This window comes from Puntigrus tetrazona, chromosome 22 (assembly GCF_018831695.1).
Source record: "Puntigrus tetrazona isolate hp1 chromosome 22, ASM1883169v1, whole genome shotgun sequence".
In the NCBI taxonomy this organism is placed as follows: domain Eukaryota; kingdom Metazoa; phylum Chordata; class Actinopteri; order Cypriniformes; family Cyprinidae; genus Puntigrus; species Puntigrus tetrazona.
The window spans coordinates 11,971,436-11,990,614 of NC_056720.1; positions in this window are offsets into that span (position 1 = coordinate 11,971,436).

A 19,179-nucleotide genomic window follows, 5' to 3' on the forward strand; every position below is an offset into this window, starting at 1 on the left:
GTGAAAGTCAGAGCGTTTGTGGTGTGCGATTGCTTTTATCTGTGACTTTGAGGGGGGTGGTTTGGCATCAGGAAGAACAAAAGGCTAAGACGGGCCAAAATGGCCTTGAACTGTCCGACGCTTGTGGTATCCGTTTTTGCGGCGAGTGCCCGGCCAAGGTATGCGTACGTGAACCTTAACTTGATGGATACCAAGACTTAAAGGGACAGTTCGCCCAAAAAATTGGCTGGAAAATTGATAAATGAGAGGTCAAGTAGATGATAAAAGCATCCTACCTGGGTGCACTTTCTAGCTAGACACCAAATGCGGAAATGAACACTAGAGGCGGTGAAACTCTGATGCCTTTTATTCATTTTCGCTCAAAGTTTCGAGTTTCGATTAATAAAGCGTAATTTTCGCCCCCGAATACTTGAAGAATATCACGTTACGACTTCAAAACAACCTTGATATGCCGGGATATTTGAAAACATGCTTTTGAACGTTAGCATCACACAGAGGCGGAGAGCTCGAATCCTGTGTAGCTACGGTTCGACGAAAACGGTTCAAATCGGCGTAAAAGTAAGTTGAAATGGTACGGTTGCGTCAACGAACGTGTTTTATAACAGTTTTGAGCTCGTTTTAACTATTGGGTAAACGATCGGGTGTATTTTCAACATAATAGAGCACTAACTTTTAGAGACAGTCCGTGGATATTTAAATTCGGAACCACCGCGATATATGTAGCTATATAAACGTAGTAAAAATGTGCCAGGGTTCACGTATTGAACCTGTGTTTTAGCGTCGCTCAGTGGACATTTCTCTTTGAAGCTACGGCGAAAAAATGCACAGAGGTCCATATTTCATGAGACCAGGTTGAAACCGTCACTTCTAGGCAAGTCTGTAATTCATGATAATGCTAAGTAAAAAAAAAAAGAACATATTTCTCTCCCGATTCAGACTAATTTTCTTCTGAATAAGCAATAGTATGCTAAGAGGACTCTTATTTCGTCAGTATTAGCTTTACAGGATGTTAACTGATGAATTGGAGTGGCGTGGATTATTGTAATTAAGATTTAATCAGCTGTCTAGACTCTCATTCTGACGGCACCCATTCACTGCTGAGGACCCACAGGTGAATGCTGATTTTCTCCAAAGCTCTTCTGATGAAGAAGCAGACTTATTTACATATTAGACGACCTTGTTAATTAAACTTTGAGCACTGTTTTATTTATTTATTAAGTGTAAAGGCAAGAGTCTCGTAGAAGCGTCAGTTAATTAATAAAATTGGCTTTATTTATTGTTATTTATTTGCTTACTTACCTTTCCCTTATTTAGGTTTGCTTGAAATGCAACATTTAGTATTAGAAAATGTATTATTAGGCCATTTCTGGCCTCAGCTAATTACATCATTTCGTGGTTGCGCAGAAGTTATTTGCATAACTCGCTCTTTTTATAAAATATAAGCGAGTGTAAATGTCAACATCATCTAATAAAAGACTGAAGCATGTCATGCAAACATGATTTATAAATACACTAAAAATAACACATATGATTCTAATTTTCCTTGCTAGGCTGACCGCGTAAAACCTTTTTCACGAGTACGACAACGACTGATTTTTACTCGATCTCCGCTTCACATCTGCTATTACAGGGAATCATATCTTTTATTTTTATCGCATCGCTCGTGTTCTATAATTAATCGCGCTGAATTAACTTGCTAAATCCGCGTTCCATTTTTATGTTTTTATATTTCGCGCAGATCACCCATGTATTTTTGAGTGCACTTAAAAAAACACTCCACGGAACAATTAATTAATGATAAGTTCTGGAATGCTCCTCTATCTGCAGTTTCCGTGCCTTCAGGGAGATTCATGCATCATTCAGATGGTTCGGCCCATCTTTTACGCCTCGACTGGCCTGGTGTCCTTTATATCGCGGACCTCCCACCACAGCGCACATTCCCGGAGTCAATGGGCTATGGAAACTCATCATTTTGAGACTTTTCTCAGTTCGCCAGACAGGCCGGGTAGGACTATACTACAGGAAGACGCAGTACCCTGTCAACCGCCACCTGTTACGGCCCACATTTCAGACACTTCCAGAGCCGCAGAGCACAGAAGGTAGGTGTCATCGGGTTGTGAAAACACCTCACAAGCCAGCATCAGAAACACCACATCAGACTCTAGAAACGGGTGGGATATAATGAGCAGTCCATATTAATGACCCTGGCACAGTCCTGTTTAATCACAGCCTTGCGGAGGTGCGATCTCCGCGGAGCTTACAGTCAGCGATAAAAGTTCCCCGGGATCCACCGCTGGATACGCACGCGTAGAGAATTAACCGCTCGAAACGGTTTCTCTCATCTCCTGTTCGCCCATTTTAAAGCGACCTTGAGCTTTATTTACTTGATCGTTAGCGATGTTGCGTCATGCACTCATTAGTAAAAAAATAAAAATAAAAATGCCATTATTTATTTTGGACTTCAAATCCATTAACGTGTTTACCGATTAAAAAACGAATAAAAAAAATAATAAATGAATAAATAATTTATAGTACGTCACTATTGGTAAAGATTGTAGGGATTGGATTGCATGATATTTATAATGTGCATTAACATAGTTTCACTTTTTTAAAAAAAATATGTATACGTCATCTCAAATGATCTTAAAGACTGGTTTTGCGGTCGAAGGTTGCAAATGTACTTTAGTATATCTTCAGTTGGATCTCAGCACTACTAATTAAAGTGCATTAAGCACAACATCGGTTTATGAGACTTTATATAGGTATTTTATTAACCTCTCGAACCCTGCACCCGCCACAGAAGTAGCCACAAACTTTATATCGTATATCATGTAGCTCTTAGATTAGTTTGTTATCTTTAAAATAAGACAACGCTTTTTGGTCCATTTCGCTAAATGCTAAATTTGGTCTGTCATCTGTAAAATGAGAACATTTTTATCGTTTTAATCCAAAATATGCGATTATGGGAGGTATGCAAAAAGGGGCCAAGCACATCAATATTTTCATTTGAACTCTTGTATCATTTGTACGGAGATGACTTCAGAAAAACAAATAAAACTATGAACGAAGGTCCACCTAAAACTTAGGGGAGTCATATGATGCTGCTAAAAAATAACATTATTTGGTGTACTTGGTATAATGCAATGTGTTTATGCAGATATATAAATACAACTCAATCACAGATCTCTAGCTGTGTCCTCTTTTGGAAGCACAAACAAAGCAGTTTCACTTTCACGATGAAACACGGCGTCTCCAGAACATGGGTTTGCAAGAAGAAGCACTCGACGAGTAAAATAAACTTAAACAGTTTTAATCTTCTTCAAACTAACAGAAAGAACAATATAGACAGACCGAACAAAAGCCACACGCATTAAAGACGAAGTCTGACAAACTGAATACAAACACACTGGACTTAAATACACAACGTGAATACTTAATAAATGAGACGCAGCTGATGACAATTAGACAATAAACTGAAATTAGGTCACACGGGGCACACGGTACAAGACAAAAACAACAACAAAAAGGAGTCCACGTGTGACAAAGGCGCTGGCAACAACACTACAGCAAGAATAATAGATCTGCCTTCTCCCTTTACGTAGATATTTAAAACTTAAAATCTATAAAACTATCTGTCTGTGGGCTGTAAGCAAATTGTATGAAAACTTACAAATGAGATAATGTTTTACAAAATGTGCCACCAATTAGTTAATTAGTTACATTGCCATTAGATTTACACTAAATACTAAATACTATACTATTGAGTTCAATTCAACACACTATACAAAATTTATGGTTGAACAGGCCAGCAATTTTTGCATTACCTATTAATTAATTAATTAATTTATTTGTTTATTTAAAGTTAGTTGTTCCCTGTTGTACTCAACAATATCAGTATAGACCACAAATTTTGACAAAATGTGTGACTAATTTGTCAAAACTTATATATTGACATAACACTTAACATTTTTGTTGAGTATACTTTGACAGCAACAAAATGTTCGGTCGATGGCCATTCATTTTCTTATCGTAACTAGTTGTTGTTTTTCCCTTTTGTACTCGACTTTCAGAACAGACCTACTGAAAATGTAATGGAAAAAAACCACATGCATTTTCGTCAGCAAAAGTCAGGTTATTATTTTTATTTTCATTGAGCGCAATCTCTCTGTAGAGGCTAGATGTTTTTCCCGCTGCTCCAAAGCTCAGTTTCTCGATCGAACTCTAAGATAAATATAAAGGAGTTCATTTGGGTCGCTGAAAGCAAGGGTGATGAAATCTTGACGATGAATGGCCGCTTTAATAGAATTATACCGAGCTGATGTCAGCAATCAACACAACAGGACCATTACATCACTTTTATGAGTCAGCAGTCACAGAAATCCCCTTCCCGAAGTCAAAGGCTTTGATTAATAAAGCTTTGGCTAAATTTCCTCAGGGAGCAATTGAACAGAGGAAATTTAGAGGCAAATTAAAAACACAAGTCCGTTGCACCCAGAAAGATGAGAAGCATTGCAGAATTCATTAATTGAGTGGAAAAATGCACTAATTATTTAGGGTATGATATTTTCTTTTTATTTTCGGCATCGAGTGATTAATATATCGATTACGAGCGAATGTCAATATTAAAAAAAGCGCGTAAATGGAAAAGAAAAATGGCAAGAAAAGGCGACATTTAAAAAGTAGCGTTTTTCCGAATCATTTTTTATTTAGCTTTGTCATGCTGCAGGAATGCTGTCGGTGTGAAAGCACAGTGCGAACTCGATGTTGCAGTTATGCGGTTTATGCGCGCAGCGCGAAAGAATGCTTAGGTTAAGGTAAGAAGACCTGACATTACATTCGTGCACTGAGAAATTGAAGTATGACTTCTGTGAGCACATATAAAGACTCATTTTCCCTTTTAGCAGCTGTGTGTGGCCATGAATAATTCCCTGTGAGTTTGTAATATTAGAGCTACTGTAAAACGTTACATGGAAATTCTAGGACACTTGGCACTTTATCCGGCATTGCATTAACGGCGCCGCATGGTTTTAATCATCTTCTTGATCCGTCTGTTAGCTACAGAAATAACATGGCTGTCTGAACTTTTAGTTACGGTAGCAGGAGAGGTCATGAAGAAAGCTTTGCTAACGTGTTTCCTGCATCTGACATTTGACCTTTGTTTTAGAGATCCGTCATTTATAACTGACATTGTCCCATTGCAAATTACTTTTGGCAAATTGCTTTTTCACTATCTGAAAAGGTCTGTTTCCGAATTAAAAACTGGGACACGACAAACATACCCTTCATCACTGCCCTCACACTCGTTCCTTCTATCCTCATTGGTCCTCTTCATTTCTTTTATTACTACAACCTCATTTTCTGATGCACTCGTATCACTATTATCAATAATTTATGAAATAAGTACAGATTTGTCTCTCCATCTTGCAAAAAGGAACCTACGACACATGCATAAAGGCTATTATACAGCCTGCCAATGCTTGTCAATAGTGCCAGCTACACAAAATATGCATCCCATAATCGGACTTTGTCAGTTCTGCAGGATGCTCAGATTTGTTGTTTTTATACAAGTGCATTAAAAATGACAAAAAAAAAATTTAGGTGTACGATTATAGGTTTTATAACCTTAACATTGTTAGCATAAAGACGGTAACACAAGCTATCATAGCATTATGGAGGAGTATTAATACACAAGAAAACTCTAGGTTAGCATTGAAAAGATGCAGTTGAAAAAAACAGCATATACTGAGTAGGTTTTGAAGCATGGATGCTGGTTTAAGCTTATTTAAGATGGCCCTTAGCTGGTTTAAACTGGTCCTGTGGAGTAGCTAGTTGCAGGACCAGCATAAAACCAGCACATATGACCAGCTAAACCAGCTTCAAAACCTACCTAACAAACTGTTTTTTTCAACAGGGGGATTCCTCACAAAGTTAGCAATTAATGTACCCGCGAAAGCTAATGTTAGCATCAAGGATGTCCATTATAAACATTATCATCAATGAGGTCTAAAATGCCTGAAAAAAGCAATTATTTAGCATCAACTAACTATTTCAGCAAACATGCCACTGTGAGTAGGTGTGGGTGTCTCCTACATGTGGGCTTGCCATCAGCATCTTAGCAAAAAACGTACCTGCAGCATATGCAGGGATAGCATCATGGGGGTGTAATAAACAAGAAAACTCTCTGATGGCATTCAGAAGATGTAGTATTTGTTAGCATCAAATATTTGAGAAAGCTAATATGTTAGCTATGTTAGCATCAAGCAGGTCTTCCTGAAAAAAAAAGAAGTTAACATCAGGAACACGTAGACAGCTTTCTGTTAGCATCTCAGTAGCAGTTGCTCACCTTTTTTGTTTTGTTTTGACGCCTACAAGTGAGGCTAGTCACGCTAACCAAACCTCTGTGATAGTTTTAAGAAATTTGAGTAATTATACAACCATATTATAGCTAATGTTAGCAATTGCAGTGCCAATAGTACTAGAACATTGTCTAGCATAAAGATCTAAAATATGTATTGAAAGCTAAAGTTAAACCCTGTCTACCTGAAGAAGGCTATCTGTTCACATCAAGAATGTGTAGGCAGCTTTCTGATATCATTCCCTTTCATCTCAGTAGCGGCTGCTCACCTTTTTTGTTTTGTTTTGACCTCTATCAGTAGGACTAACTGGAGTCATACTAACCAGCCAAACTAGTTTAAAGGAATTAGAGTAATTTCACAATGATTGTAGCTAACTTTAACAATAAAGATTGTCAATAATACCAGAAATTTGTCTAGCATAAAGGAGATCTAAAATATGTATTGAAAGCTAACGTTAGCATCAAGCAGTTCTACCTGAAGAAAGCTATCTGATCCCATCAAGAATGTGTAGGCAGCTTTCTGTTCGCGTTCCCTTTCATCTAAGCAGCTGCTCACCTTTTTTGCTTTGTTTTGACCTCTACCATTAGGGCTAACTGGAGTCATGCTATCCAGACGAACCTTTATTCTGCTCATTTGAATGAATTTGAGTCATTTCCCAGCGATTGTAGTATGAATATGTTAATGCATTCATTTCAAATTCCCAAAACTATAAGCGCTCCCATGCGATGGGCAGCAGTCAGGCAGTTCATCCCTGTTCAATTACATATTTATTTGATTAGGTGCAATGAAGCACATCTGCAGAGGATTACGTGTCGGAAGACGTCAAATGAAGGGAGATATTTGCCTCTTAAATTACTCTCACATTATCTAATGTCTTATTAGTGGACCAGAGCACCGAGAACCAAATGTTTAGCGGTTAAACTTCAGTGTGGGTCTTTTTTTGACAATGTAAATGACGGTCCCCAATGCAATTGCAGAAAACTTTGAGAAGAATGCTACTACGTGAAGTGAACAGGGTCGTGGAGTCACAGAGCTCATTCGGGTGACACAAGTTCAAGTCTGGCTCGTGTTATTTCCTGATGCTGTTCCCTGCTGAATGAATCAATAAAAGTGGCCAAAAATACAATTTTTTTCCTATTCCAACTAAGAGCTAGAGAGAGCGAGAAGGAGGATGTCCACGCCTCCTGCTGTGAGCCTTGTTGTGTGCCAATACTATGAAGGAAGCACACTGAGATCTCTCAGCGGGGACTGCGCACACACTTTCTGTTTGCCTTGTAACTCTGAACATTAGAGAAATAGCCCCATACTTTTACTGAGACAGTATCCAGCTTAAGGTACTTATTACTCAGATGAATCACCGCAAAGAAGACTTTCCAGGAAGCTAATATCTAGTCATTAACATACGTCTGCAAGTGAAAGGGATTTTAAAGCCGACTGCAGTGCCTCCATCCTTGACGTTGGATGTGGCTCCATATTGCAGAGGTGGCACTGAAGCATGAATTAGCTGCAATGAGGGGTCTCGCTAAGGCACATTAGCTACCACCCCATTCCAAGGGGGATCATTTTGTTATCTTTGGTAGGTCCATTTTCCAGCATGCACTGAAGCAGATGCGTTTTCTATTTATTCATGGCATACTTGCCAATCCATTTATCAGATTTTTTTTTCCATTAGGGTCATGCTGGTGCTAATCACATTCAGGGTAGTATGTTAAAATTAAAGTGTTTTATTATAGAAATGGAATGTGTTTTATACCATATTGGTTGTCAGCTGATATTGTTGTTGTTTTAATTATCATTATAGATATCGGACTTATATTTGTAGAATATTTAATTTAATTTTCTGTTTATCGGTATGGATATTAGCTATATTGGCTGATAATAAATTTGAGATAAAGGATATAAATGGGTTGATATATGTGTGTGTGTGTTTCTTTAGATATTTAATATAGCTAGGTTAAGTTATTTTTATTAATCTAGTTATCCAGCTATTGACTCTTTTTACGACTGCCAAGAGCATATTATTCCATAAATACAGTATTAAACTGATGTGTTATCGCAGGTATGCACTTGTTTACAGTGGCTTCAGAAATTACTCAAACAATCCGATGTTAGACCTGTAACTTTATGTTTTATAAATGTTGTCACCTCATACACAAAAGTGATTTAAATGGGTTCTAAAAAGTGGAAGCTGTCACACGAGACCCTGTCAGATTATAGTGCAATAAACAAAATGAAGCCGGAAAAAAAATTCACAACAGACTGCCAGACTCACACTGTGACATGGCAGCAGTCGCCTGCAGCTAAATGGAAGAACTTCATTTGCCCTTAACACTGTGGGGAGGAATTAAGACAGAAAGAAAATCAATCTAGACTCTTGTCCTCTGGTAAAGACCAGAATACTCTGAACTGATATCTTGATTGTGTGACTGAATTGTGGGAGAATTACTCAGGTAAGGCCAGGATTTGTTTTAAAGCAGATTTGATTATGACAGAATGGGGTTTTCCTTCCTGAATGAAATTCATCTTATTTAATTAAGGTTTTTTTTCTATTGAATGAATTTTAAGTTACATTGTGCCCACATTCTCCACCGGCTCTTTTTGTCACTTTTAGGCTGATGATACATGGGCCAACTTTTTGAGCAGTTGCCGCCAACAGGCCAACTACACGGCCTACGATCACCTCTCAAAAAGTTGCCCCAATATATCATCATGAACTGTCCTCTCATAAGGTTCACTTATAACGTGATTATTATATCCCATCAGAACTCTCAGTTTTGGTAGTTGTGGCAGTTTTGATTGGTTTGTGTACGTTTGACCGTCTACTTCCTGCGCAGATGGATGATGCTGTGTTTTTTTAGGGCATATAAATACGTTACATTTGGTTTCTCAGTTCATGAGCCCTTTAAAGAAAGTGGAAATATCATGTGCTTATACAAGGCTCAATGTGTCAGAGCATATGTACTAATCACTAGACCATAACTCAAGGACATGACGCTATTTGACACCCAGAAACCGCATTTCTATGTAAACAAACCCGTGAAGGCTGAATACTGCTGCCGTCACCAAACACTCAAGCAATTAGAGTCAAAGTATACATTTTGATGGTTTAAATATGGATTAAATGCTGCACACAAGACAACTTCACAGGAAGCCTTTTAAGATTACAGCCTTTCAGTGATAAGAGAGTCATTACTGGCGAAGGAAATAGTTATTCTATCGCTCTATCTTTCAAAAGTTAGATTGAGCATACTGTGTTTTTTAAGTTCAATGCAGAGCCCCGTCTTAAGGCGAAATATTTTGCCGCAATAATTGAAATATATGTTAAGCTTTTTTTATTTCGTTACATAAACTAACGGAAGCTTTGGAACTGGTGATGCGAATTACTCGGTATCGTTACGAGCAAACATTTTTCATTGTTTCTTTGTGTTTTTCGTCTTGTTTTCTCATTCTGACTCAGTTTGGTTACAGCTACCATCCTCCTACAAGAAGCATGTACAGTCTCTCTGAGCTATAAAACAGAATAACAGCACAGAGGATTATCAAATTATGTAGAACGTTGCTTCCAGCCAGGACATTTGTCAGCCATCTGCTCCGCATCTGAGCTGCTGTCTACATTTTGCTGTCCATCCAAAAAATAAAATGTAAGACATACTGTATATCAGCGTGAACATTTAAAGTTTTTGTTTTTATTACCATGAGCCTGTATTTGCTCACGGCCACTGTTAGCTGATGAGATGCAATGCTGGATATAATATCAGGATATTCAATGCTTGTCATTTTAAGACAAGATGGCTTTTCTTTCTTTGGGCTTCGCCTTTGTTTATGTTGAGCTCATTTTTATTTGTTTTTTTTTTAATGTAAACATGCTGGATGAACATGTTTCACTGTTCACATTTAATATCTTAAGATGTTGGGTCATGTTTAAAAACAAGCTCATTTTCATTAAGCTGTTCATCAAGCTGTTTTTAATTCATATATATATATATATATATATATATATATATATATATATATATATATATATATATATATATATTCAATTCACATATGAAGATTATTTTTACATTAAAATCATGATTTTGTTGGTTAACTGTATTTTTGTACTTAAAATACAACCAAACTGCACTTGATTGAGATTAACACAAAAAACAAAAAAAGTGTTAAAAATAATCACAAAAACAAAAGAAAACTCTCTCTCTGTCTCAATTAAATCAACCCAAAATGTATTCTACTACAATCAACTTCATGCATTGTTAAAGACAGCCTTTTCTAGCCGTTCTATGGTCATGCACCCATTTACAGTTACATTTTCTGCTGTCATTACTTCTACAGCATCTCTCCTGAAAGGAGGCCATTTTCATCTCGTCTTAATGGATAGGTTACCATGGCACTTATTAGGAATCCCTCTGTTGTGCCATTAAGGTTCCTGAAACGGAATTAAATCCCCGATAATGCACATCCGAGAACTTAAAGAGCTCTCTTCTCGCTCCGCTTCCATGCGTCACCGAATAAAACCTGCTTACCCCATTTTACCATCGGCACAAGTGTGTTATGTTTATGATGTGAGCATCTTCGGTTCCTCAAGGGGTTCCTGTGGCTCAGTGCACTTAAACAAGCGCGGTTTTGTTATATATTACAGCTGTCGGTTGGTATGCTGGGCTCTGACGTGTTTCACATATCATTTCATATCAAGATAAATGAGCTTCACGTGTTGGTCTTTGGCGTGTTGGGGATTGTAATGGCGTGGTAGGCTTTGTCTGACAACTGTTGATAGTGTGTTTATTTAAAGGGTGTGGGAGGTCGTCACAGACTTTAATTAAAGATCCACTTGAAAATGCAGTCGATGAAATATTGCCCATTTTGTCCATTTTTTTATTTATTCAGAATACTTAAAGTATTTTGCTGCCAAATATCCAACTAAAGTAAAGTTAACTATACAAGTCAAACACGAAACAATTACTTGTGAAAGTATGTTAAAGTTTTGATATTTGTCCATCACACAACCCATATATTTGGAAATCAGTGGTATTTTATGCATGTGTGTGTATAGATAGATAGATAGATAGAGAGAGAGAGAGAGAGAGAGAGAGAGAGAGAGATAGATATTTCCAATTATGAAAAAAACTTGTATCTTTTTAGTATTATTTTTAGTATAGTTTTTTATGCTTTAAGTGTTCGTTTGAGCTTTTTTGATTAATTAATGAAAATTATTTTGGATATTTTTAGTTACTGAAAACAATATAAGCTCAACAAGTGTCTTAAAATATCAATTAATTACATTAGTTTTTTTTCCAATAAGCCAAAAAAGTAGCCCAATAGAAATGGTTTTCATTAAAAAACCATTATGAACTATTAACGTTTTCAAGTCAAACTATTACAAAATTCCTTTTTTGTAGTGTATTTTGGGCATTTTTCCAATAGGATATAACGGCTGTTAAATCTTACCAATAAGTAAAATATAAAGATTATTAATAAATAATGATATTTGTAACATTTATAACAAAGTAATAATTAATGAAAAACGTGCTATTAGATTTTAGTCACTTTACGTTTTTGTGATTGCGTAAATGATTTTGTTTAAAGAAAAAAGAGTTACCTATTATAATGTAACGATTTTAGATTAAAAACCTGCGTATTTCCGTCTCAAAATGAATAGCTGAAAATGAATATTTGCGTTGGTTGCCGGGGTGTGGTATTTATGGCAGCGGTGGCTTGCCTTTGTTTGAGGAGCCAAGTGAGTGACATTGTTAGAGGCTGATAAAATAGGCAAATACACCGGTTCATTATCAGGCAGGAAAGAAGGGCAGCGGTGCAGGATAAACTGGATGGGAGGGCAGCGGTGCAGGAAGGAAGGGCAGAAACGACACACACACACACTTCAAACATCAAGAGTGCTGACTTTTCACCCGCGACACACACCAAAGAGCCTCCGGTCTGCTGCCGTGAATTGGTATTTGCTGGGCTGTGGAAATTCGTCCCAGCGACTGTGGCTCGCCGTTATTTGAGATGGCAGCGCTTCATACTCAAACGCGAAACTCGGCTTCGTGAAATGTCTGGTCCGAGATGATAAATGGAAACATTTCTGGAGTGTTTTCGCAATTTCGTAATCGGGTCACAGCCGATGCGTCATTTAGTGAATCGTTCTCAGCGCGACCCGAAATACTTCGAATCCTCCAGGAATTCCGTCACGCATTCCTCGGGAGTATAAATGGAGCTCCCCAAAGGAGAGAAATTGCAGGGCTTGCAGAGAACGTGTTATTTATGGTGTTTGTATCGAAACCAGCTGACCAGTCAGGACGTTCGCTTTTTGCGGTTAACGTAATTGGGATAGATGTAGTAGGCAGCTGGATAAACAGTGATGCCGTAATGGCATTTCCTAAACGCAATAAGTAAAATGTATGACTGTTTATCCACTGTTTATGACATTCTTTTGTGGAATCAAAAAGTTCACACAGCTCTTTCGTTACAATAAAAGTAAATAGGTACTGCAAGCTTTTGTCAAAACTAGCCCAAAACTAGCCTTGTCGCTATTCAGGGGGAATCAGAGTTGCCAGTTGCCAGGAAAAATCGAGTTTCCCCTGATAAAAGTTGCTAAATAACACGTTTCTGGGGCGGCTTCGATCCGCAGACGTGAAAAACATCCCGAGGAAAGAAAGCTGGACATTTCCGGTGGGGTTAAAAATACACATTTACTGTAATGTGATTCGGGTGAGCGTGTGATTTGTGAAAGCTGTGTGAGTGCAATCAGTGTAAGGGCTGATGGGAAATGCAGTCTAGGTCGAAGGTTGCAGAGTAGCATCTGGCTCTGAGTGAATCAAAGTCCAGGACTGAGTTCGTGACAATACTATTAACGCACATTATTTTTAAAATGAACTAAATAAAGTGGAAAAAAAAACGCCACTGCAAGCGTTTGCTTTGGAAAGAGCAGCCGGGACATTCTGCTAAATATCTCCTTTTTCATTCTACGGAGGAAATAAAGCCATACGCGTTTCGCATCAGCATAAGCGTTGGTAAATGATGCCAAAATGAACTTTCTGAGTGAACAGGCCTCAAACTGTAGTTCACGTTTTATCGTCAGAACAAAATATCTGTGGTCATCACTATAATTGAATCCTTCTTCACACGGGCCGGCTCTAAGCAAACAGAGTGAAAGATGCCTTGTCAGAGAAGGCTAGAATTGCAGTACTGAGTGATACCTTTTAAGCTACTTAATTCTTGATGAAAATCGATGCTCGTTGGTGTCAGAGCGGAAAATGGATGAAAAGTGAAACCATTGAAACAGAAAAGGCAAGGATGCTAAAATGATGCAAGAATCCATCTAGCAGCATCTGGAGATTAATAGCTTCACACTGGCTGAGAACTTTTGACTTAAGAAATTCTAACCTTTTACGAAATGTTCCGTCTCTCCGCACAACATTTCATTGAATATTGAGCTTTTAGCAGGTAATTTTGGTTTTTCTTGCCATTTGTAACAGCCTTTGCAATTATGCAGTAATGAGCGGCGCAAAATAAGGCATCTAATTTCCCTCCATTAAAATTTCTTTCATTGTGCCCTGACACTAACCCTTTTATACGAATGATGCCTCTGAAAAGAGTGTCTTGTTAGACCCATTTCCACATATGGATCAGGCTGGTTATTGAATTCTGTTTGACTGTCATCTCCATTAAAGAATATCCGGGTCTAACAGTTTCTTGGCCCAATCTGTTATAAGAAAAAGTAGCACTTTTTGCAAACCCAGCATAATATGTTTGGAGTTTCTCACTTTTTCCAGGGAGCAAAAATAGTGAAAGTATGGCTCAAAAACTCTCTGTAATCTAAGTCTAGTTTTATTCAGACACCATGCAGCCACTTCCTGTGGTTTTAGCTGCCTTTTTGCAAGTACACGTTCTGTTTTTGTCAGTGCACAAGTCTAAAATTAACACTTTCTCTTGGAATTGTTTGATTTCCTCTTGAGATCATAAACAGATGATGTACATTACATTCTATCTATAAAAAAAAATCAAATATAAAATATAAATATTTCCCTTATTAACTGAAATAACTAATAAATAACTATTAAAATTACTAAAATTTAGTTAAACATAAAAACAAAACAATACTGCTAAATTGACAAAAGCACATTACACAATGGCTAAAAACTAAATGAAACTCATAAAAAAATACAAGCTTTTTCAATATTTTAATAATTAATAATAGTAATTGAATAATTAAATTTTTATTTTATTTACTAAATATTATTTTGAATAATAATAATTTCTTTAGGAATTAAGAATAATTTACAAAATTATTATTTACAAATCTCATATCTCACAAATCATTTTAGACTTTCTTAAATATTTTCTTAAATATTTGTAGTAACTGTATATAACTATATATATATATATATATATATATATATATATATATATATATATATATATATATATATATAGTGATTCCTTGTATTCAATATTAATTATTAGGAAGTAATTAAATGCTTTAAAAGAATATTTAATTATTACTAATATTATAGAAAAATGTAACTATTTATTCATTTATTTATTAATATTTTGTATTATTATTTTATAAAAACATATTGTGTTCTTATTTTACATGCATCAGATATATACAGTAAAAGGGTTTATTTTGTAAATAATAATGAACATGTGTCTAATATATGTGTACAACTTTGATTTTAGATGTGATTAATAGCAATTAATCGTTTGACAGCACTGGTCAAATGTCATAGTATTAGGCCATTTTGTGAAAACACGTGACTAAATGTTCGAATTAACCAATCAGAATCAAGTATCCCAGAGCCGTGTGATACATACTCAAGTGTAATATCTTTCTCAGCTATCTTGAACATTTCAAGTAGGAAAAACGTTAAGAAATGGCTGGTCCCAACTCTTCATCTCATTTCCAAAGAGTAATTTATTCTTATAGATTTCTTTTGAGAAGTTCTCTAAGGGCATGTGCCTTTCTCCTTTGATAGCATTACAGTGATCACAGAATTACTGTACTTCCATGCGACTGCATGAATGAGACTGGTCTTCACCGCTGGCGCAGTCAATCCGAACAGACCTCAGATAAAATGAAAGCCGAAGAGAGGAGCCCTTGCTGGTTGTAAAAGGACCAATTAAGAGAATATGCCTTTAGAAAAACCGAAAAGCGAGGGAGAGCGAGAGAGTGATGGGCTCTTTTTTCATCTTTAATTCATTAATGTGAGGCATGTGGCAGCTTCAGAGCATGTACCCTTTCAAGCTCTCACCAATTATAGATCCCTCCGCTGTCTGCCTTTCTAGAGGTAACTGTAAGGAGGGAAGAGGGACATATCTGTTTTTTCCCTCTGTGGCTCTCCATGCTATGCTAACGCTCTACGCTACAAAAACACGTCTATAAAGCCGCCATTAGCCTTTGCCATTGCGGTCCGTGGAGCATATCACAAGGTCCACAGACCGCCTAGCGTTTACAGGCCTCGCGTTGACCTCATCTGAACGTAGCTGATGCAAAACAAGGCGCCTTGAGCATTCCTTGAAGTATTAGCCGGAGCTTGAGAATCAAAGTGGGGGATGTGAAGCTTTCGACCAGTCGAACCGTGAAAACAGAGCTAGCCGAAGAAAATACAAGACCTCAGCCTCCAGCAGCTGAATCCTGACTGAATTTGTGTGTGCTGCATGCGTTACGTGATGTTTAGAGTAACGTGCTAATGCTACAAAAACGGTCAAATGTATTTCGCTTTGTTAAACCTTCAAAACAGAAAGACAAAATTAAGTTTACACAAGGTGTCGCATTCCATGTCACATTTCAACGGTACATGATGGCCAATACATAACTCTGTATCTGCGACACTATTCTGCTGTTATATCAGGGAACATCTAAGAATAAAGTATGGAGGTGTTAAATGAGCTGTCGCTCAAGACAATCTCTCCAACGAAACTTACCGTTGAGCAGAGCATGTGCAAGCTGGGAGCGAAGTTGCATGACTTTTGCCTGAAGGAAATCTGGATCGTCCGTTTTCTCCTGGTCCAAGATTCCACTGATACCGCACCATTGCGAACGTGTATTTAAAGCCATATCATTAAACACTGTGTTAATATAATTAACAGTCTATAAGAAAGGCACATAACGAGGTGTTCCTTTCACGTGGAATTCTGTAAATTTGCTAAACGTAACCATGCTAGTATCAACGATACAAGTTCACCCGAAGTGCACGAATATAATTAGGTGCAGGGTACAACGGGCCTAAAGGTCCACTAATGTGCCATTCACTGCGTCTAAAATGGATAATTGGCTGCGTATGCAACATAATCATTTCGTGGCGTTATATAAACTGAAACTTTTATATTAGATGTGCTTAACCCTTTCGCGCGTATGACCAGATTGGAACGTTCAGTGCGTCACGTCATCAATTATTATATACGATATTTAAGAATTGGAATAAAAAAATCATAAAATTGACAGTGAGCATGTCTGTGAATATTAATAATAATAAAAAAAATCTAAATAAAACAATCCACGTGTCACAGATCGCTATTGGGACTGCGGTGCTTCGAGCACGATGCGTCGCCGTGGAAACAATAAGGCTAAACGTTTTAAAATAGCGGGTTAATAGCAATTAATCGTTTGACAGCACTAGTCAAATGTTCGAATTAACCAATCAGAATCGAGTATCCCAGAGCTGTGCGATACATACTTGTATAGCTTTCTCAGATCTTGAAAATTTCAAGTGTGAAAAACATTAAGAAATGGCTGGTCCCGACTCATTTCCGAAGAGCAATTTATTCTTAAAGAATTCTTTTGAGAAGTTTTCTAAGGGCAAGTGTAACATTTGTACTATTCTTGCTTGAGTCTGTCGTCAGGACAAGCTCATTTGCGTCTTTGTACGGATGTCAGAAGGATCCCAGCATAAGGAACAAGTGGATATTTCATGTTTAAGATCATTTAGATCAGATTACGGCTACTCTAAGTAAATCATTTCATAATGCTTCGTCTGGAACCGACCGTTTTATTTTGATTATGTTATCAAACACTCAAAGCGTGCGTTAGCAAGGGGACATTGATACTGTTTCCTGTATAATGACATATATAGGATAGCCAATCGTAACAGTGGACAACTGCTGAGAAGCCTTGAAGGACCCGCCCCCTTAAAACAGGTCGCTTTAAAAAAGAGGGTCAGGATGAGGGTTGAAACTAATACATATATATATATATATATATATATATATATATATATATATATATATATATATATATATTTTTTTTTTTTTTTTTTTTTTTTTTGTGCTTTATTATGAGTATATCATAAGTAAATCTCAAGTAAAAAAACATATCATGACCCCTTCAAAACATTTTAAAAAAGCGAGTGATTTCATTCGCCAGAGAGTGGGGAACTGAAGCATGAAAATGAAGCGATTGCAAAATGCTTTTGAGCGGGGGAAGCTGCGTTTCATGCACATAAGAGACGACCAAACCAAGCATTACGTGGATTTTAGCGGTATTGTTTCAGCAGTTTCCACACAGAGCACAGTTGGTAAATGTTGTTTGGGCATTGTCCCAGATTACCAAGCAAATGGCGATGGCAAACAGTGTTTTATTGCCGTAGATATGAAACCGCGCTGAGGGAAGAGGCAGAGACACAGACTTTTATCAGATTGTTAAAACGGCATATATAGCATACGAAAATACTATGAAGGCTACTAACAATAGAATAGTTTCTCGCATTGAGGTGTGACTTCCATATAATGTGTTATGGGACGTAAATAATGTACATGAATAAACGTAAATACAATTAAAATGTAAAGATAACCAAATAATAATGCGCAAGCAGATGATGTTTCTCGGTCGATTAATTCCCCATGTTTAGAAAGTGACGATAACGCGATGGCGGGAAGTAATGAAGCGTGCGAACCCGTAAGCGCGGCTGCGGTTGGTTTTCGTCTTTTTGCTAATCCTCGCGGATTTGAGACGATGCAAAGAAGGTAATTGCTAAGTCAATAAACCTAAATTTAGGCCATGGAGTTTATTTCGTTTTAGCCTATTTAACGTGGCGGGCTAAATTTAATCCTTTTGCGGCAAAATAATGAAAAAAAAACTTCTCGGGTTGCCAGCAGAACACTTAGCGAGATGAAAAAAGGACTGGCTAATAGCCGCGTCGCCCGCACGCTTGGCCCGCCGTGTCTTTGTAGATCGCACGTGGTAAAGGGTGCAGCGGGGTCGATGCCGCAAGCAGGTAGTACAACGTGATTTTAACCGGACCTCATCGTGCCCAACAGCTGGGTTTATAGCGCACCACTGGCCTTAGCGATTTAACAAAGCGGCCTTTGACTGCCTCACACCGGAACGGGGCTTAAAGGCAATGTTTACGTGTATATATGCACAATTTACACAGCAATAAGCAAAATGATATGGGCTAGGGAAAAAAAAGGACTATAGGTGCGCCCCCGAGGATCCCACCCGCTGCACGCTCTCCCGCCGAAGGCCGAGTGCGGCCGTTTTAAGCGTTTCCCCATCGCGTAGAACAGGAATAACTAATTGTATATTTCAAAATGCAAAGCAATTCCACCGAGGGAGTTCTGAAGGACTGCGTGAAACAGGATTTCATGTGTCTGTTCCCAGAGGAGGCCAATACATCAGCGTGCCAAACAGACTTTTTTTCTCCGACTCAAATGACGCAAAGCAAAATAAAGCGAAAAATGAATCTTTTTAGATAAAAAAAATGTTCCTGGTTTCAGCTGGCATCTGTTGTTTTCAGAAATTGACTGTTAAATAAAAAATAATAAATGAAAGAGAGACAATGGTGAGATTCAGCAATATTTCATAATCTTGCTATTTTACATTATA